This window comes from Nelumbo nucifera, chromosome 3, assembly GCF_055504915.1.
Source record: "Nelumbo nucifera cultivar China Antique chromosome 3, China Antique-T2T, whole genome shotgun sequence".
NCBI lineage: Eukaryota > Viridiplantae > Streptophyta > Magnoliopsida > Proteales > Nelumbonaceae > Nelumbo > Nelumbo nucifera.
In genome coordinates this window covers 2403826-2426157 of record NC_142651.1, presented here as the reverse complement: position 1 = coordinate 2426157, position 22332 = coordinate 2403826, and the positions used below count along the sequence as shown (strand labels likewise).

The 22332-nt window shown below is 38.6% G+C and overlaps 2 long non-coding RNA genes across 2 annotated transcripts; one reads left to right on the top strand and one right to left on the bottom strand.

Annotated features, from left to right (window-relative positions):
* The first annotated feature begins 1161 nt into the window (after nucleotides 1-1161).
* Nucleotides 1162-6301, top strand: LOC104592786 (uncharacterized). The gene is made up of 3 exons (XR_734451.3): nucleotides 1162-1274; nucleotides 1416-1557; nucleotides 6167-6301. It is a non-coding gene; the product is annotated as an uncharacterized LOC104592786 (long non-coding RNA).
* A 129-nt stretch (nucleotides 6302-6430) lies between these two features.
* On the bottom strand, nucleotides 6431-7094 carry LOC104592785 (uncharacterized). Its single transcript, XR_734450.3, has 2 exons — nucleotides 6839-7094; nucleotides 6431-6606 (listed from the first exon to the last, which is right to left on the bottom strand). It is a non-coding gene; the product is annotated as an uncharacterized LOC104592785 (long non-coding RNA).
* Between the last annotated feature and the right edge of the window lie 15238 nt (nucleotides 7095-22332).

The following is a 22332-nucleotide window of genomic DNA, read 5'->3' as shown; positions in this document are numbered from 1 at the left end:
ACGAATTAAACATGAATAACGATAACAGAAGTATGTTGCTTTGGTGCTAATTATGCTTCAATTCGAAGCAACGCGGATTTAACTTTTTGAGTGTCTTTAATTTCCTTCCTGGAAACTATTAGGAAGCTTTCATTTAACTTACCTGTTTCTCTCTAGCTGTGTTTTGGTTTGAAGGGATAGGTAGAGAAACCTCTTATTTTCTATCAAAACAAGCACAATGTTAGAAGTAGGGGTGTCAGTTAGACTGGATTTGGTCTAATTGGAGTTCATTACAAATGGATCTGGTCCAATCCAGTCTGATGATTATTTTGGACCAGTCCAATTTAATGTTTGGACCGTCCTGTTCGAATTCGTTTTTATTTAAGTTGGTTCCAATTCAAACCTGGTCCATTGACACCTGTATTCTCTTTTTTTTATCAGTTTTTTTTTTTTTTAAACCTGGTTAAGTGGGGTTAGTTTAAGGCCTGTCCACCCCCTCAACCTGGATAAATGTGAGAGTTTAAATGTAAAATGGTTGACTTGACATGTTCCAATAATCTTAGAGCTTTTTGCTTATTCATCTGTTGTAAGCAGAGTAGCAAAAAAGGTTAACAGTTCGGGTCCATGAAATACATACGAGTATGTGTTTGTTGTCAGACCTAAATTTCATCTGAGACTGAGCTGAGCTGCTAAAATCAGAAAAGGGTAAAAAGCCCAAAAAGGCCGCTCAAGTTATTATACAGTGAAACTGATTAATCTTATTTATCACAGGAGCAGCCTTTTAACTGCTAACTCACTATAATTAACCAGCTGCCTGTAAACGTAACGTAAAGTAATAATCAAAGCAAGCAAAAAAGAAAAAACACACAGGGCACTCACAGATGAAGGTTTCAGTAGGTCAACCTTAATTAGCCATGTTATCCAACCAAGGCCTAGTTCCTTCATTAGCTGGTTGTTCACGCATTCACATCTCTCGACTCCACGTCACGAAGCACGAAACAACAGAGTTCGCATCACCGCCCCACCACGCTTCGCCCCACACGATGTGCGACTGACACGTGTCCCATCGCACGCGGTGGGGCGTTCCCGCGTGCGACGCTAACGTACGGATGTTAGCCCCGCCAGTTGGCTCCAAAACCAACTCAAAAGTGCTGGAACGCGCTCCCTGAATCTCTTTTCCCATATTCGCGCCCCTTTTGAAGCTTAAATCGGAGGAGAGGCTCTGACCCCCGTTCTCTGCCCGAGCTCGGATCTCCGCTCCCATCTCCGGCACCGGCGAACGCTCCGGTCACCAGGTAAGCTCTAACCCTTGTTTTTTGTCTGGGGCTTTGATTTTTTTCATTAAACCCTCTTTGATGTTTTACTTTTCCTTAACTTTTTTACCCTCTTCCACTTCCTTCTCCGGCACCGGCGATCCCTCCGGCCACCGTCACCAGGTGTTGGAGTGTTTTTCATTTCAAGAAACCAATGCTCTATGAAGAAAAAACTAAGGAATGATGCCCCTGCATGTCTTTGCTGTGTCTTTGTGCGCACACAACTTTGGAAACTATAAGAGAAAAGACAATCGGGTCGAAACAGGTAAATAGATTTCCTCTTTGACCTCTAATTTTCTCTCTTCATTAAGATAGAAAAGGCAGAACGAAAACAATGGAGAGTGATAGGAAATGATGATGCACATTTTGGCAGTTCCCGGCTAGTAGGTGATTCGGATGCCTAGTTGAATAATCCCTACCTGGAATGTGGTATGAATGCCTATTTGAATGGTTCCTACTTGAAATGTGGCTTGAATGCTTAGCTTAATGGTGACGATGCCTAACTGAATGGTGACGAGCTAGAGACATGGCTATGATGTCCAGCTGAGTGGTGACGAGCTGGAGAGGTGGCTCTGATGCCTAACTGAATGGTGAGGAGCTAGAGAGATGGCTATGATGTCTAGCTGAGTGATGACGAGCTGGAGAGGTGGCTCTGATGCCTACCTAAATGGTGACGAGCTGGAGAAGTGGCTCTGATGTCTGAGTGGTGACGAGTTGGAGAAGTGGCTTTGCTATCTAGATGAATGGTGACGAGCTGGAGAGGTGACTCTGATGCCTAACTAAATGGTGACGAGCTGGAGAGGTGGCTCTGATGCCTAACTAAATGATGACGAGCTGGAGAGGTGGCTCTGATGTCTAGCTGAGTGGTGACGAGCTGGAGAGGTGGCTTTGATGCCTAGCTAAATGGTGATGAGCTGGAGAGGTGAATCTGATGCCTAACTGAATGGTGACGAACTTGAGAGATGGATCTATTGCCTAGCTGAATGGTGACGAGCTGGAGAGGTGGCTCTGTTGCCTAGCTGAGTGGTGACGAGCTGGAGAGGTGACTCTGATGCGACCTGCAAGGAAACAATGTCAGAGTGCCTGGGTTGCTTTACTTGGGTTGGGCACTCCAATGCTTAAGTTAGCGAATCAGAGATTTTAAGATAGCCAAATGTTAGGGAGCTGGAGAGCTGCGAGAACTAAATTGCGCATCTCCCTCTTGGAGTTGGAGGTAAGGCCTTTATATAGGCATTGTTTGGCGTGAGTATCATGCAACACGTCCGGGATCTTCGGGAGGACTTGCCTAACTGCTCCGAAGTTCTCGGAGGTAGTCGTGCACGTAGGCCAATCTTTGCGCCTTACTTGGTTTCTCCCAAAACATTCGGTGTGAGATCTGACTTCCGAGAGACCTATGAGTGATGGGATGCATGTAGAAGTCAACGGCGAGCACGTCTCGTAGGTCGCTAGTTTCGCCACCTGGACCTCAATCAGGTCAGCAAACCCTTGAGGGAGGTTACTCCCCACGTCGAGGTCGCTTCAGCCGATACTGGCGAGGTACCACAGGTCGGCCCTGGACGAGGTGATGCTAGCCACCCTGAGTCGTGGACGAGGTCGCTAGCTAGGTTTCTACCAAGTCGGCGGTGGAGGCAGGTCGCTAGGCCGGCGACAGTGCCAGGTTGCTAGCTGGGACTCCATCATTTTGGCTAAGGCAAGTTGTCACCTGGGTGGTTACGGGTGTCACCCAATTGTTTTAAGATGCCATGTGTCATGATGTTAGTGGAGGGCCAAATCTGCCCTCATCAAATGCCCCCCTACTCCCGAGCTGAGATCAGCTCAATGAAGGGAGTAGATTTGTGCCTCGTTGTAGGTCCTTAGGCCTATTACCAACATATTTTCAGGTCGGCTTAGGGGTCCTTCAGGCTGAAAGCGGTTTCACTTCCCCTTGTTATGTGTGTTGATGTTGGAATTTAAATAGCGGGTCAATGTTACGGTTGACCTGCGAGGGTGGCTCCACAACCTGTTCGTCATTAACTCCCACGTAAAGCATGGAGGGCTCAATCTGCGGCGCGACCTCATAGTTTGTTGGCTATCAACTCCCACGAGAACCACGGAGGGCTTGACCTGTGCGGTGGCCTCACATTCTATTGGCCATCAACTCTCGCAGAGAGCACACAGAGCTCGACATATGGGAGTGGCCTCACAGTTGGGGAGATTCTGTCCGGGCAAGACTACGAGAACTCACTTGGATTAATCACTTTGCTTCTGCCCCCCTAGGGGGTTCTTTCGATCAAGCGCTATTGTTGTTGCTTGAAGATGTTATTACTTGAGGCTCAGAGAATTGGGTGAGGACATAGCCTTTTGTAACGTTTCCCGTAGACAGCTCTAATTGATGATGTGCATTTTGGCAGCTCCCGGCTAGTAGGTGACTCGGATGCCTGGCTGAATAATCCCTACCTGGAATGTGGTATGGTGGTTTTGATGCCTAGCTGAATGATGACGAGCTGGAAAAGTGTCTTTGATGCCTAATTGAGTGGTGACGAGTTGGAGAAGTGGCTTTGATGCCTAATTGAGTGGTAACGAGCTGGAAAGGTGGCTCTGATGCCTAACTAAGTGGTGACAAGATGCCTAACTAAGTGGTGACAAGCTGGAAAGGTGGCTCTGATGCCTAGCTAAAATGGTGACGAGTTGGAGAGGTGGCTCTAATGCCTAACTGAATGGTGACGAGCTAGAGAGATGGCTCTGATGTCTAGCTGAGTGGTGACGAGCTGGGGAGGTGGCTCTGATGCCTAGCTAAATGGTGACGAGCTGGAGAGGTGGCTCTGATGTCTGAGTGGTGACAAGTTGGAGAAGTGCCTTTGATGTCTAGCTGAATGGTGACGAGTTGGAGAGGTGGCTCTGATGCCTAGCTAAATGGTGACGAGCTGGAGATGTGGCTCTGATGTCTAGCTAAATGGTGATGAGCTGGAGAGGTAGCTCTGATGCCTAACTGAATGGTGACGAGCTAGAGAGATGGCTTTGGTGTCTAGCTGAGTGGTGATAAGCTGGAGAGGTGGATCTAATGCCTAGCTAAATGGTGACGAACTGGAGAAGTGGCTCTGATGTCTAACTGAGTGGTGACGAGTTGGAGAAGTGGCTCTGATGTCTAGCTGAATGGTGACGAGCTGGAGAGGTGGATCTGTTGCCTAGTTGAGTGTTGACGAGCTGGAGAAGTGGCTCTGATGTCTAACTGAGTTGTGACGAGTTGGAGAAGTGGCTCTGATGTCTAGCTGAATGGTGACGAGTTGGAGAGGTGGATCTGTTGCCTAGCTGAGTGTTGACGAGCTGGAGAGGTGGCTCTGATGCGACCTCTAAGGAAACAATGTCAGAGTGCCCAGGTTGCTTTACCCGGGGTGGGCACTTCGATGCTTAAGTTAGTGAATCAGAGATTTTAAGATAGCCAAATGTGAGAGAGCTGGTGAGTTGCGAGAACTAAATTGCGCATCTCCCCCCTAGAGTTGGAGGCAAGGCCTTTATATAGGCATTGTTTGGCGTGAGCATCATGCAACACATTCGGTATCTCCAGGAAGACATGCCTAACTACTCTGAAGTCCTCGGAGGTAGTCGTGCACGTAGGCCAATCTTTGCGCCTTACTCGATTTCTCCCAAAACATTTGGTGTGATAGCTGACTTCCGAGAGACCTGGGAGTGATGGGATGCATGTAGAAATCAACAGCGAGCACGTCTCGTAAGTCCCCACCTGGACCTCAATCAGGTCGGCAAGCCTTTGAGGGAGGTCACTCTCCACTTTGAGGTCGCTTCAGCCGATATTGACGATGTACCACAAGTCGGCCCTGGACCAGGTGCTGCTAGCTACCGAGTCGTGGACGAGGTCGCTGGCTAGGTTTCTACCAAGTCAGCGGAGGTAGGTTGCTAGGTCAGCGCTAGAGGCAGGTCGCCAGGTTGACACCAAAGGCAGGTCGCCAAGTCGGCACTAGAGGTAGGTCACTAGGTTGGCGATAGTGCCAGGTCGCTAGCTAGAACTCATCATTTTGGCTAAGACAAGTTATCGCCTAGGTGGTTCTGGGTGTCCCTCATTTGTTTCGAAATGCTACGTGTCATGATGTTAGTGGAGAACTAAATCTACCCTCATCAGGAAACAAAACTGTCCGAAAATAAGATTTCTCATTTTCTTGATAACCAAAAGAAGATAAGAGAACCAAGTTAATGAAAACGCCAATGGGAGAAATACTTCTCCAAGAATATTTCATATAAAAAGAAAGTATGATATAAGTAACAAATTTGGGTTCATGATATAGTTGGGACGAGGCATTATCGAGTTGAGAACTTGAGATGGGATCCCAACTTTTGTACGAATACCAGTTTTTTATGCCCCCTTTTTTTTATTCATGATATTCTGAACTTCTGCAACAAATAAACAAGAATCTCTCTCTCTAGTTGCGTTTTCTTAAACAATAGTTTGTAAAGCTTCGTAATATGTTATTTTAATCTGCAAAATAGTCGTGCGATCCTGAGATTGATGATACTTTATTGAATGAACGCCATGAAGAGAAGGTTCAATATATCTCTGTCAACATTTACGTATACTTTGGCTATATCAAGAAGCAGAGTCAGATTTCTTAGAAGGAAGAAGAAGAAAAAGACTCTGACATGGGTTTAGATTAATATGGTTTTTTGTTTAATAACCATGATGTCACTTTAGATTTTATGAAACCCATAATTTGATCTGGGTCTCCAATCCATGTGACACTACTGTTACCATGTATTAGATTAAGATTGAGGATTCTGCTTGCTCTGTGACAGTAACCGTAGTTCTGTTGGATTCTTTAAACTACTTCAAAACAGTCGTATTTATCATGTAGATGGAACATTAATAAGAAGTGTTGATATTGCAGATTGAAGCATCGGGGGCTTGATTGGAGTGGGCTGTACCAGCATGGAGACTGCTTTTTGGCTCATCAAAATTGATCCTTCTTCATGGGACCAGCCTCTGTTTAACTAAGACAGGAAGATAGTTGTAATGCTCTGCTTTAGGCTAGTTATTTGGACTATACCATAAACCTGTGTTTAATATATTAATATACCCTTGAAAGCTAAAGAGGAGAGAGAGAGAGAGTTCATAGCCATAGCCAAACAACATTTGTATCAAAGCATACAAATTAATAATAAAGTGTTTGAAAATTCAGCTTTCTGTATCTGTACCAAAACATACAAATTAATAATAAAGTTTGAAAATTCAGCTTTCTGTAGCCATAGCCAATCACTGCACTACTTTCTCTTTCTCCTTCTGTCGTTTTTTCCTAAGCTGGATGGAGTTTATAGCCATAGCCAAAACCTGTAAACCAAACAACTTTCTAAATGAGTTTTTAATAGCCATTGCATAATAAAAATGTTGAATTCAGTTCTAAGTGTGACACTCCAACACCTGATGACGGTGGCCGGAGCGATCGCCGGTGCCGGAGAAGGAGGTGGAAGAGGGTAAAAAAAGTCAAAGAAAAATAAAACATCAAAGAGGGTTTAATGAAAAAAATCAAAGCCCCAGACAAAGAACAAGGGTTAGAGTTTACCTGTGACCGAAGCGTTCGCCGGTATCGGAGATGGGAGCGGAGATCCGAGCTCGGGCAGAGAACGGGGGTCAGAGCCTCTCCTCCGATTTGAGCTTCAGGAGGGGCGCGAATATGGGAAAAGAGCTTCGGGGGCGCGTTCCAGCACTTTTGAGTTGGTTTTGGGGCTAACTGGCGGGGCTAACGTCTGTCACGTTAGCGTCGCACGCGGAAACGCCCCACCGTGTGCGACTGGACAGGTGTCAGTAGCACATCGTATGAGGCGAAGCACGGTGGGGCGGTGATGCGAACTCAAAACAACATTAGTTGGGTTCTTGTTGATATCAGAGAAAAGCCTACGTAGTAGGTCCGTTTCACAAGGCCAACACTCAGCCCCATCCTAAAGAGTAAGGGTGTTAATGGATTGGAATCCGTCCAGTCCAAAATCAATTTGGATGGATTGGACGGATCAATAAGACATATTAAATTGGATCAAACCGGTCCGAAATATTTATTAGATTGGATTGGACTTGGTCCGCTCATAATAAATTTATATTGGATTGGGTTAGATTAAGCTAATATCTGGTCCATTGATGCAAGATAAGAGTATAGATGTCAATAGACCGGGTTTGGGTTGAAACCAATGTAAATCAAAATGATATTGAAGAGATTAGACGGTCCAAACATTGAATTGGACCAGTCCAAATTGGTCCAAAATATTCATTGGATTAGATTGGACCTTGTTCCATTTATAATGAACTCATATTGGACTGGATTGGACCGAATCAAATCCATTCCAATTGACACCCCTACTAAAGAATAAAGGTCCAAACCCTGTTTTCCATGCCAACTGACATGGTGTTTGGAAGCGTGGGCGCTTTTTGGGACCGATTTTCAAGAAAAACCACCCATGCTTCCAGGACCCGTTTTTCACAAAAAAATGCTTCTACCACGTAGGCAGTGAGCAACATTATGCTGTTTGGTAAGGTGATTTTCATCATCGTTTTTCATGCATCAGTGGGGTCCCGATTTTCAAGGCATGCCCATTTTTTTAATAATTGGTTGAACCAAACAATGAGATACATGGGCATTTATTGAAACGCCTATGTAAATCCGATGTGGCATTATTTTTTTTGAAAAACGGCCACGGTTCCAAACATCCCCTGAGTGGTGACTCACTTGGCATGTTAGCTAAATAATCCCAGCAAAGACGCAAATTGAGTTCCTCTATTTCCACCTATGTTGAAAAATTAGTGTATTGTGTTATTAAAAAAAACCATACTCCCCTCCTTTTCGAAAAAAAAAAGAATAATCAATCATAAACAGTTTATATATATATATATATAAACCTCTTTGCTTCCCTCATTTTCTATGCATTTAAAGCAAAACAAAATAAGTAGCTTATATAATTGGCTCGCTAGGGCCAAGGGCACCATGGGCAGGCTAGACCGGTTCTGCAGCTAAACCTGTTCTATCACTTGGCCGTAAGCCTAAAGCCCATCCCAACCAAGCAGATGACCAGCTCAAGCCCCGTTCTATTAAACCCCCACCCACCAAGTTGAGTGATGGAGGGTGATTTGGTCCGACTTCATAATGAGGGGACACGTGGATGTGACTCGACATAAGTGACAACTCAGCTTAACGAGCTCGTTCCAACTTAGCGTAACGAGCTTGCTATAACCCTACCTGACAGCTCGCCACGAATGGCAGCTCGCTACAAGATAATACTCTGTTGCTCCGAACTAAGACTCTCCCAAGTAGGGAGCACCCCGTGCTAAGATTCTCCTAAGTAGGGAGCATCCTGAACTGAAGACACTTCGGGTTAAGCTTGTCAGCTCCCTAGCTAGAATAAACTCACTCCTGTCCAAACCTAAGTAGGCCACCTCGGAGACCTGCCTCGGATAGAAGCACCTCGGCATATCACCAGCAGCTCGGTGTAAGGTAGCTTAAGGCAGAGTAGCTCGGCGTATCGCAGGGGGTTCCTGCCTGACAACCATACCTGCCAACCCTGGAGGCTGTTTTTTTTGTCTGGCAGGACCGTACTCTGCAACGATCACCTTCGCGCACCAGCTCAACTCTGACAAATAACGGCCAGCCACTCCAAGCCGTTATCTGATAGCAGATCGCCGCAGTAGAGATTCAGAAGTGGTTGTACCTGACATGTCAGGATACTAGTATATAAGGACCTCGACCCCCAGAGGCGAAGGTATTGCGTGATCATCACTCTAGCTCTTTAATTTCTCTGCAACTCTCTCTCTCTCTCTCTCTCTCTCTCTCCCAGCTTTCAATCTGGTTAGTAACTTAACCATCGGAGTGTTCCCACCAGGTTCCTTCATCTTCTTCCTCACAGGTATCTCTCGTTCGTCGGCAACTAGGAGCGTAGCCTCTTCCAGTTAAGAGTGACCAGATCGTGCACCATCATTGAGCGTTGAGCCAGATTGCACTGGATCATTGGGTTGATCAAGGTTGTGAATTTCCTACTTATATATATATATATATATATATATATATATATATATATATTCAATTTTTTATTTTATAATTTTATTCTTTGGGTGGGTTCAGGTAATTCAAGCCCAACTGAGATGTGCGTTTCCTACTTACAAACATAAATAAAAAATGGAGAATGACCGATAACCCCAAAGATCAGAATTTATAAGCTCAAAATATATTTGGGGTAGGTGCCAGCTTGGAATTGATGCCAATTCAATAAATGAATTACATTTTTGATGTGAAGGCAGCACAAGTATCGGACCGATACAGTAAAGTGGGGATGATCCAAATCCAATATGGTTGAATAAGGGATAGATAAAATATATAATTGATATCGAAGAGGCTTTAAACATGTTGGCATAATTTATAAGAGGGTAATGCACAATTGCACATTACTAGCTAGGGGAGGTCACTCCCTATTGTAAGATTCTCTGTCCGGTGCCTACTGAAAGAGAGCACCATAGTGTCTGTATATAAAGGGGCACCGTGGTCTCATCTCATACTTTGTGGATAGCAGTGTGACACTTTAACCCCCTGCAGTCTGCACTTTATTTTTTGTGGCATTTAACTATTTTGTGCTTGTTTGTAATACTTGCATGATATTCATGCATCACCTTTCCATCCAAGAAATACATCCATACCTCGTTTGCCTTGTTTGTCCTTCCCCAAGATATGTGTAATTCTATCTTCTTTTTCTTTTCTTTTGTTTTGTTTGAGTTGGGTGCGTGGGTGAAGTGGTTTTAGGAACAGATTCTTGTATCTTGGTTCGAGGCAAGGCTCCCTTGTGGTGATTGTTCTTTTTAGGGAAAAAGCCCTAGAATTCCTTTCTCTTGTTTTATGAAATTATTTTGTCAACTTTCCATGTATTATAATTAAAGAAACATATTTCTAATCAGCCATGATCAAACTTCTAACCAAAGATTAGGGTCATTGAACTTGTGACTCAAAATCAATCAACTAATTTTGAATATCCAAGCGATATACAATGATTTCAAGTATTCTCGGCCATAGAAATGACCAAATGGGATACTAAACAATGTGAATCACTCAAATTCTTGATAACTGCATGCCATGCATAAAGATTTTCCAAATTAACTCAAAGATTAATGGTCTTTTGAGATTGGTGTATTATCTAAACCATCATAGTAATATACCAAGGTTCAAATAACCTATTGGCCAAATGTACCAAATCAAGCCAAAAGTTTAGGCTATCAAAATAGATTCCTAACATCAAAGAATCAACTTGGCAATTAAAGTAATATACCAGATTTCAATTATGCTCAACCATTCAAATAATGCACCAAAATTTCAACAATGTCTGAGCTAAATAAATTCAAGCTCTAGACTTCAAAACGAGTTCAACTACTCTAACCTGTCCAAATAATTTCAGAAGTTAATCCCCAAATCCAGGCCATCTAGATAATATGTATTACATCAACAAAAAAAAAAAAAAAAAAAATTAAAGGCTCATTTGATTTGTGGTAATAGGGGTCTAGGATCAGAGTTGGAATAGCCCATTCTTGTTGAAATGGCATTCCCCCATTTGAGGGAATGGCCATTCCCTTCTCCTCTCTTGTGAAAGAAATTCCATTCCAGTTTATTCTAATTCTAATTCCAATTCCTATCTGAACCAAAAATACTATGGGAATAAATCATTTTAATTCCATTTTCAAGGGATTTTAATTATAATTTCAGTTCTGGTTCTGAATGCAAACCAAATGGACCCTAAATTGTCTAAAACAAAGGATTAATCTTGGCTATCCAACCAATGTACCTAGGTTTCAACCTTTGGCTATTCAAGTATTTTGGAGACTTGGATCATATGCGCCTACACTAGGGTTGGGGATGGGCTGCCCTCCCCACCCTTTGTGTAGCCCCATCTAACTCAAAAAGAAAAAGTAATTATTTGGAATTTCAAAAGAATAAAAAATAAGTCTGCCAAATGAATTTAAGATGTAGAACATGAAAATGGCCTTTTTAAGACTAGCCGACGAATGTTGGTAATCCAACTAATGTACCACTTCAACAGCCACTACCATTGTCCTTTGCATTGCCATCACTCTCAGCTCTTCCGATCCCATCAAGGCCAACAAACCAACTTTCATGAAAGTGCCAGCTAGCCTGCACCAGTCTATAGTTAGTTGCCTGGTTGTAGTGGAGGTCAAGTCCCACCCTCAATCGAATTGGGGGGAGAGCAAGATACCCACCCCCCGGGTCTCTCTCTCTCTCTCTCCTCATTAAGAAAGGTTACATAATTAAGCTGGTATACATGATCTTTACAGTTTATATATGCTTATTAACCAAAAAGCTTAAGATAGTGTTCAGTTTTTGTTTTCATCCATAATATGTCGTGGATCAATCCCATCAAAATTCCAAAATCTTCGCCATGGGCTTTTCTTGTGGATGAGGCCCAGCCACATCGTTTTTTTTTTTTTTAATTATTAACCCTTTATTTAAATTTTAATGAGTTTTTATTATTAAATAAATTCATATTTGATATGTTTTATCCTCCAATATTTGTTATATATGACTTTTATATTTTTATATTTATTAATAAATACATATTGCTGTTTTATTTTAACCAGAGGTATTCTGTATTTTATTATTTATCTTATTTATAAAATATAATAACTTTTGTTATACTTGATTGACTGCATATATTATCTCACATGTTATATGTTAGATGTATAGATTCCATACATATGATGTGGATTGATCTATACCACATCTGACAAAATGTCCCTTTGGATGTGGATAGTTTATTCACAATATAAAGTGTCTGTAAACAGTGATGTATTATAGATTCATTTATGTCAAAGTGGTGTGTTCAAAATCTCATCCGCATTACAGAACACATTTTAAGTTGTTTATTCTCTAACATGCCCTATCATGGAAGTCCACCAATCTTGAAGTATAGACAAACAAGCACAAGCCCACTCATACCTTATACTGAAATTTAATTTATTATAATTGGGCAGCGATGATCAAACATTATACCACTTGATCAAATGGACTCTAATACCATCTTAAAGAACCATTCAATCAAAAAAGATTAAGCTGTAAGATGAAGTATCAGAATATGTATTTATTCTCTAATAGCTAAAAATGCACACAACTTCTTACCCTCAATCCTTGACTTTTTTAGGTTTTCTACTCATTTATAGTATGGTATTAGTTTAGGCCTAATTTGTTGTTCAAAGGACATGTAAAAGGATATTTCAACTGAACATGACGAGTCTGATAATAAATACTACCCAAATCGATCGTCCTGAGCTGAGGCCCATTTCTAGGCCAAACTGGATCCATGACCTCACTTGGCTACTCAGTAGACCCAATTCTTTTATAACGAAAGAAAAAAGGGTGTATAGCTATTAATAAATTTATATAAGAAAATTGATAAATATGATATTTTTTTTAATGTTTGTATCGAGACATAATCAGTTTCACTTTTGAGTTTATATATAGTAAGACAGTCCATGTCACATTGCTTCTCCTTGCTCCATTACCCCAACCTTGCATTCTCTTTGACTCTCTCTTATCTCCCCTTTTCATCACTCCAAATTTGTCATTTTAACACCCTCTCTCTTCACTCCTTTCCCTTCCCGGTGGGTTCTCTCTCTCTCTCTCTCACACACACACACTTTCTATAACAACCTAACTTCTCTCCTTAATTAGCTCAATATATGTTTTATCATCTCCTTCTCTTGTATCTCTAATTCCCCTCTCTTCTCTCCACTTTCCCATAAAAATAGGGCCATAATGTATTAAGATTTGGTTTTCCAAATCAAACAATATTTATATTTATAGACGTGATTTCAAGTAAAGAGAGGGGAATAAGGGGAATTCGATGTTTCTTATATATTCATGGCATCTTCCATCATAGTTAAATAATCTATTCTTAAATAATAATCTATTGTTAAATAATACATTAGTTATGAAGATTATTAAAAATATCTGGAAAATATTCTACCAAAAATTATGAAATAATTATTTCAGAAATAATTCATTATTAAATAAATATTAAATAATTTAATAATCCACCAAAAATTATAAATAATCCATTATTTAATAATTTTTTGTTATTAATAAATATTCAAAATTTCAACATTTAGTGTAATTAGCATTAATCATTGTAATTTAATAAAATTTCATTAAATTTTTACAATAATAATTTATTGATAAAAGATATTACTAATTAGCATTATTTACTAATTTCTATAAAATCAATAATTATAGTTAACAATTATCAAATAATTAGGGAAACTATTTAGCTAATAATCCATCATTATTTTTTAAATAAATAATTAAAAACTTAATAAATTAATCTATGAAAAAAAATTCTCCGAAACTATTTAAATAATAATCCATTATTATTCAACTAAATAATTATTAAAAATTTAGGAAAATTAAATTATGAAATTAATCTATAGAAATTGTTTCATAACTATTTAAATAACAATTCATTATTTTTATTTCGATAACTAATTATTAAATAATTTAGGAAAATAATTAAATCTATCCACACCGATTTAGACCACTTGGTTGACTTCAATCATACATGGTTTTACATTAATTAACAATAAATGGTTTACTTTTAATTAAAAATAATGTAATTTGCCATAATTATATTAATTTACTATAATTACATTTACTTTGATTAATAGTAAGTCATTTACATTAATTTATTGTTATTGTAAATAATTAATTTACTATACATTACTACTAATTTATAGCAATTTCAATAATTTTTGGAAATTATTTTAAAATGATCTAATTTATTGTTATTTAATTAGTTATTAAAAAGTATTGGAATTGTAGGGATGACAGTTTTCTCTGTAAAATTGGGGCCCTACCCTGCCCCAACCCGAACGAGGCAAGTTTTCTCAAATCTTAAATGGGGATGGGGCAAAGACAAGGAAAATATTTTTGCCCCAAATTAGGGATGGGGTTTGCATATAATTCCCTTAGATTTAATATTGATTTTTAAAATATCTCTAAGTTTTCCTCATATTCTTGTAACCTTAGGATCCCATAATTTCATTTATAAAATACCCCAAAATTCTTATAATCCTATTTGTAAAAGACCCATAAATTAGATTTTTTTAGGTGGTTGTCTCAGGGTGGGGAAAATTTAGGAATTCCCCATCCCTAACGAGGAATGGGTGCCTTGCCCCGAACCTGCCCCACCAATGGGGTCGGGGTGGGGATGGAGTAGAATGTCTTGACTTACAGGGACAAGGGACAAGGGACAAGGGACAAGGAGGGGTGCCCCATCCCATGCATTGCTTGGGCCCCGCTAATCATATAATAAAGCTTCATTTGGTATATATAAACCAACTGAGGGCTGACTCATTGGTGTGTTAACTGGTTTGTTACAGAGTTGATATAGAATCAAATCCCGCAACTAGCACTTTATGAAAAATTGGGTCAGGGGTAAGTTATTAATGATGCATAGCACTGAATACCAAAAAAAATGGTCGCCCACAGGGTGGTGACATAGGATGACATCTTGTTATTCCATTCTGATGAGATGCCTTAAAATAAAATTCATACAACCGATAAACTAGGCTTAAGAATCAAGTTTACGCCATATAAAAATTTGATAGGATCAGTTTGGAAGGAATACAAATACAAATTTGTAGTGCAAAGATAACTTTAAACAATGTTCAAAATGGCTTTAATTTTGCCATTATCACTGCAACTTCTTATTTTTAGTGCTCTATTATATTTGTTTTCAAAAGAAAATGGCTTTAACTAGCAATATATTTGGGCATCATCTGAACAACTTTTTTCTACTCTAATGTAGGGTCAAGATTGCAACTTTTGTCCAAGCTGATATTTGTATTAGGGGACATTTGATCACGGGTTATGTGACTGAACTGAATGACGTGTAACCTTGTCTTTTAAATAGTGGATAAAATAATTATTTAATATATAGTAATAAATCCAACTTATACTCAGTCATCAAGGAGCTCATAACGCATTTAAAAAAAGAAAAAAAAGAAAAGTTTTGATCTGTTTTATGGTGAGAGTGGCATCCCATCTTAAACATTAACCGAATCATAAACCCTAGAGTTAGTCTTGTCAACAGTTGTCATTAATTTTGTTCAATCGGATTCGCAGAACAGAAAAAGTAATTAATTAGGCCTTGTAATTTTTCTGCCATTAGACTGCAACTCTTGGTTTTGTGTGTCAAATTCAAACCATTTCCTAATATTTTTAAATGGATATAAAGTTTTTGGGTCTGGAGATGCAGGAATTGGTAGTTACAACTTAGAACAAGAGATTATCACATGAATTTTCAGAAAAAAACGAGTTCACATTGGCACCCCACAGACAGGTGCATTGGAAACATCTTCCCTATTTGTCATTGAGAGATATTCTCATCAATAATGTGCTTTAGAGCTCCTGTGGGACTTAGTTTTATTTTGCTCTATTTTAGAAGTACATAGTTCCACTTTTTCATGATGGATGCTCAAATCACCTCATTTAACATTCAAAAATTTTTAACAAAATAAGAGGTATAACTGAATCATCCATTGTGAAAAAGCAGAAGTACAACAACAAGGGGAGTGCTTTGTGGGTCACCACTCACCAATGTGAATTCCATAAGAACAAGGGCCAACAACAAGCAGTCCCATTTAAGAGAGGCCCTTGCACGAGAAAAGCAGAATAATTAGATAATGTTAATCATACAAATCTGTACGTGTTTTTTTCCCGATCAAAGGAATGCTAACATTTTGTGCAACTTTTTGTTTTCCTTGCCCTAGAATAAATAGTGAGAGCTAGGGTTGTTAATGGACCAGATATTGTTCCAACCCTCTCTGGTTCAATATGAATCCATTATAGATGGATCATGTTCAATCTAGTCTAATAAGTATTTTGGACCATTATATCTAGATTGGTCCAATTTAATATGTTTTATTGGACTGTCCAACCCATTCAATAAAATTAGTTTTGATTTGGATGGGGTTCAATCCAAACCTGGTCCATTTACACCCCTAGCGGAACCTAATAGTTTATTATTTATTAATTTTTTTTGAAAGTTAAAAGTATTGTATTAACAGAAGGAGCAAAATACAAAGTCTTGTGTAGTGGATATAGATGGAGGATACTGAGGTAGCAAAAATTGATCCTGTGCAATATGTTTACTTCAATTAGCTATTTGATGTGCAAAAACATTATATTTCCTATTAATAGCTAAAGAATCGACCGTGTAAAGAAGTTCTATTTTGAAGTGCATGAACAACTAATTGAGAATATAAACAAATCAAAATATTGGATTTCTCCAATTGACGCACAACAAAAATCCCTTGAAAGATGGTAAAAAGTTCAGCTTCCTCCACTGATTTCAAACATTTTTTGCCTCCTTCAATTCCTAGACATTCCACCATAGGCAAAAAAAGAATGATTAATTTTCCTGTGATTTTACATATAAGCAAAATTGTAAAAGTAATTCCTGAGTTGAATTTGAATCAGTTTGAAAATCCAAAATACCGTTAAAGATAATATTAATTTTTCGTATAATCCAAATATTTTTTGACACCCCTCCAAATAGGAGGCGAGATGAGAGATCAAACCTCTGCAGGCTCTATAAAGTTGATGTATCCGTGTTTCATTGGGGAATCGTAAAGCAATGCTGACTCATACGGAAAATGTTGAGGAAGCATCCTCTTGCGAGTTGCGACAAATATAACACTTTTATTTATTTGTTTATATTGGATTAAAAAGTAGCCATTTTATCTTTATTCCGTGGTAGGCGGAAGGATATATAAAGATGGGAACGTGGAAAGCTTCGTGTTATTTGATTCCTTTGCTTTTTTTTTTTTAATTTTTATTTTAGCGAAGAAGTTTGGCATAATGTTGTGTCTTGAAATTACAACATTGTGTTTTGGTTAGAGAAAAGAATCCCTTTAAACATAGATACTGGAGGTTGCACTAGAGTTTAGATGCATAACTTGTGACGATTCCAATTTCGAAGCAGCTTTGTGATAATGGAACCATCCAGCAAAAAACATTAACGCTGCAAAGACCAATGCATCAATTGCGGTACAATAGAGTTGTAATTCACTAGTTATTCCAGATGCTCGCCAAATCTGAAAAAAACCAGAGGTTATTTGTATTCCTCGGAAACCTCCACCCACATCACCATTCAATATTTCTTGGCCCACTATTGGCCAAACCCCACCTGGGCGCTGGGTCCAATATGAGTAGGATCACTTAGCCATGCTTCATAATTGGAAAAACGGGCACCATTGGAAATACATGCCACTCAGCCAAAGAAAGATGATGGAGAGTTGACCAAAATGGGCACTAAATACTTTTCGAGAGATCTCCTCCAAATCACTGGTATGGCTATCGAAATCGTGAGCATCCTATGCATGACACGTTACCAAGAATATTGGGTAAAAGTGTAATTTTAATCAATATTCTTTTAAATAATAATAATAATAATAAAAAAAAGTAAGGGATTCAATGAGATAAGGTGTCGAGAAAGCACTTGTCTAAAACAGCCAAGCCTTTCTCTTATAAAATATTCTATAGAGGGTATGTTGTGGTTTCTTTCTTTCTTTTTGAAGCCTTTTAGGCAAATGCAAATCCATTCAATCAAAACTAAGAAGAACATTGTTCGGTGAAGTAGGAAATCATTGTCCAAGTATAATTGTTTTAATTTCTCTATTAATACAAAATTAATTAATTAATTAGTAATGCACAACAATTAATTAATGTTGCATGAACGGTGACAACAATGCTCGAGGGACCCATCTCAGTCCTGCAAGCCACCCCAACAGGATATTGACAGAGGTTTGGGAATCACCCTACGGACCCTCGATTCGAATCAGGATGGAGGAAAGAGGCAATTCTTTGGCAAACAAATTAAGAGTAATCCCAATTCCCATCGACATCGAGAAAGGCATTTGCTTCGGCCGGCCTCCATTGGTGAGTTGGAATTTGATTAAACCATGGCTTGGACACATGCATGCATGATGAGAATGACACATTAACAGTTTGGGAGGAGAAATCAAAAGTTTGTTACAAAGGGTTAAAGTATGTATTATCGAGGTCGATCGGCATGTGAAATTGGGTCTGGGGGGTTGATGTTTCTGTATCATTACCATATATTGCCATGCATAATTGCATACTTGCGTTGGCTTGACGTCCAGACGACCATTTTTCCACTTTACCCTTGGACGTCCCACTTATTAACAATAGTTTAAGTTATATCGAGCCAATTTTGTACCAGCTTTATTTAATTTGTCTCCCTCCTTAATTAGTTAGTAACCCTTCCAGTAATAGTGCAGAAATGTGAATAAGTTAAAAGACACACATAATCCATGTTTATATGTAAGAGCAAAAAAATGGTTCATATTCATTACTTGCAATTACGTACACAACAAACAAAGGGGATTGAATGCGCAATTTAGACTAGAGGACTAAATAATATTACAACAGAAATTAAAGTGGGATGGCTGGTCTCTTTCCTTTTGCAATCCAGATTTTATCTCTTGAAACATTTGAGATGAGCATGGCTGCAAATGGTCCCTGCAACATATCATGAGAATATATTCTTTTAATTAGAGTCACTCAGATGATTTCAAAAGTTGATAATAATTAGTGGTTGTATTGCGTGAATACAAGTTGTGGATGATACAAGAGTTAGGTATATGCTAAATTGCCAAATGTATGTGGCTATAGGAATAGGAATCTCATCTCTCTCTACCACTTATTTGGTTATAAATTTAACAGGAGAGGGGGGGGGGGGTGTACCATTGGGCTTTGGCATGTATCCCATTGGAGCCTTGGAGGGACGACGAAGCTGGAAGGATGTAATAAGAGGAAGAAAGGTCTAATATGAAGATGAGAGTCTTGTTTGGTAGCCAAGGATGACTTGCCTATGTCCTCCTAATTAGGGTCTCTCATCATGTAATATTGGAATTCAATCCAGCCCTGGTTTTGTGCCATTCATAGGCAAGCTCCTTGGCTAGCTTGACAACCTCTTGCCCCTCATACTAGATTTTTTCTTCTTTGGTGAAAGATTGAAATAGTTAGAGAGCCCACATGCACTACTGCCTCATTGTCTAATCCTTATAAGAGGTACATGTGTGACACATATATGTTAGCATTTAAATGCTTAATTTTTTTTTAGCTTATGAGTTGTTTAATTGGTAAAGTAAAACTCAAGTGAGACTCAGTGATTGCTTATTAGTTAGGTGTGCATAATCTAAGTCTAGATTGATCCAGCCTACAATTTTACATGAATTTAGGTTTAGATTTTCAGTCATTGGGCTGGGTCCAAGCCCAGGCCTAACTCTCAGATAGCCTAAACCTGGTCTGAGCCCAATCTGATTATATATATACATATATGCATATATAGACACATTTACATTCATATATGCATACTTTTTTTATGGTACAACATACATTATGCATGCATGTATGCATACATTTATATCAAATTCTAGTGTGAACTGATTGGCCAACCCATACATAACCTGGACCCGAACCTAACCCAAGTGTATCAACTTTTAATGGGCTAAGGTTGAAAAATTCAGACTTGACCTCAGGCTTGGGGCCTCAGACCCAATTCTTAGGGTTAGGTCTGGGTTGAATTTAAACCCAGCCCAGCCTGCATAACATGCACCCCTTTTCTTTCCGTAAAAGCATCCCTATTCTTAGCAGCAATGTATAATGCATTGACATACATACATGTACATACTGTCTCTGTACTGTCTTCGTTTTTTTTGTGGTTTTGGTGTTTTGCATAAACAAATTATATTTAAACTCCATTTGGTTCATGGGAATAGGGGTTTGGAATCCGAATTGGAATGGACTATTCTGATTCCAGCCGTTTGGTTGGGCGGAATCAAAATCCCATTTTCACTCTTGCTGGAATGGCATTTCCCCATTTAAGGAAATATTCATTCCCTGTCCCTCCATTGGGAATGAAATCCCATTCCTATTCACTCCCATTTTTATTTCCATTCCTATCTGAATCAAACAGACTATGGGAAAGACTTTTTTTATTCCAATTCCAACTGTAAACCAAACGGACCCTTAATTCCTTTGAAACTGCACCCATAGGGAAAGATGCAAAGAGACCATGTTTAAAGATGATAATATAAATCATGGTTTTTAAAACCGAATCGATCAGGGGTCTGGTTACCGGTTAGGGGTCGAACAGTTGGACTATTCTGAAAAAAAATAAAAAATTAAAAAAATAAAAAAACGGTCAAAAGGATTTGAATGATTAACCAACCGGTTCAGCGGTTTGCTGACCAAAATCAACGATTTTAAGAAAAAAATAGTTTTGAGGAAAAACGGAACTGGTCAAATGAACGTAACCAATTCCCGGTTTTTCCAGTCCGACCGTCAGGTCCGATCTAGTTTTGGAAACCATGATATAAACTAAACACCATCTATAAATCGATGTTCCCAGATCGTATGTCTTAACTCTTAAGCTGCTAATAGCTAGGGAGCATTTACCTACCTACCTACATGCCTAGTTAGAGAGATCAGAGTTGATGCCAAAGAAGGCTGAGAGATCAGAGTTGATGTCAAAGAAGGCTGCGTAAAATTTGCATTGAATGCGACATTATTAGCCACATCGATGAATTGGACGAATCTAAAGCAACTCCGGATCTCCTGCCCATGAGATGTTCTCCATGTATAATTACGATAAGGGTGGGCAGGATTCTCATGGGCAGGATATCCAGACTCATCTAAAGCTGTTTGCAATAGCAATAGCATTGGCTACATGTTCAAATTTCAAATTTGTAAACTAATTGGATCCGATCCGAGTCGTAAAGTTAATATCATTCAGCTCCAGGATGCATTACAATGCATTTTGGAATTTCAACTGCGCACGGCCATGTTCGGGATTCCACCTAAATCGCCACATGTAACATCATAAGTTTGTGCAATCAGTCCACAAACTTATGTCGGGAACATCCTGCCATAACCCATAGTGATTGTTGGGACCGTCTGTTTGGACCCATGTCGGGATACTCCGGATCTGCTATCATGAACTGTTTTCACTTTTCATATTCTTATTTATAAGTGTCAATGGTATTTAAAAATCCGATTTCAAATTTGAGGTTCAATATAATCGAATTAAATTTAAATAATTCGAATATTTAATTAATTGAATTCAGAAATTTTCATATTGAATAAATTAATTGAATTCAAATTTGAATATGATCTAATTCAATTTCATAAATATCCGAATTTGAATACAAGTAATCATTTTTAAGTTTATGATATTTAAAAAAATAAATATCAAATTATTTAAAAAGAAATTTCTAATTGATAATTTATGACTTTCTGTGATAAAGTTAAATCAACGGAAAATCTATATATAAGACATGATACTAGGCAGACCAATCAAAACCCCCCATGATTGAATTTTATTTTATGAAAACCAACATGATTGGTTACTACTTCTATGATGGGAGTTGATTGGTTATTAATTTATCTGGTCTCGTGTCTTAAATCAAACTTCAACTATAAGGAAGAGAGAGGTAGAATTGGGCTCCGTCTCAGAAATTTCTAGGTCTAGTGTAGTTCTGGGCCTAGACACAAAATGCAGGCCCAACCCAAGACTTTTTTAAATAACTTAAATATATTAAAATCAAATAAAATTTTTATTATATTAATTATCAATTAATTATTTATAACTGAAACATTTAATTACTAATATAATATTTTTTGTATATTATTTATATAATATATCACCATTTTTTGTGAACTCTATTTTCTTAATTCTAGAAAAAAAAAACAAGTTTTAACTAATAAATTAATGTCACATTTTTGGAAATGTAATAACATTTTGAGTAATTTATAATAATTAATTAATTGGCTAATATACCATGTAACTAATAAACTAATTATATAAATACAAATTAATTAAGTAGAAATGGGTCGAGCTATGGTATACCATACACTATAGGGTCATGCATGACCTGTTTACTTCATGTTCTTCACCAGTATTTTAGAAGTGGGTTTTATCGACCCGACTAACTAAAACT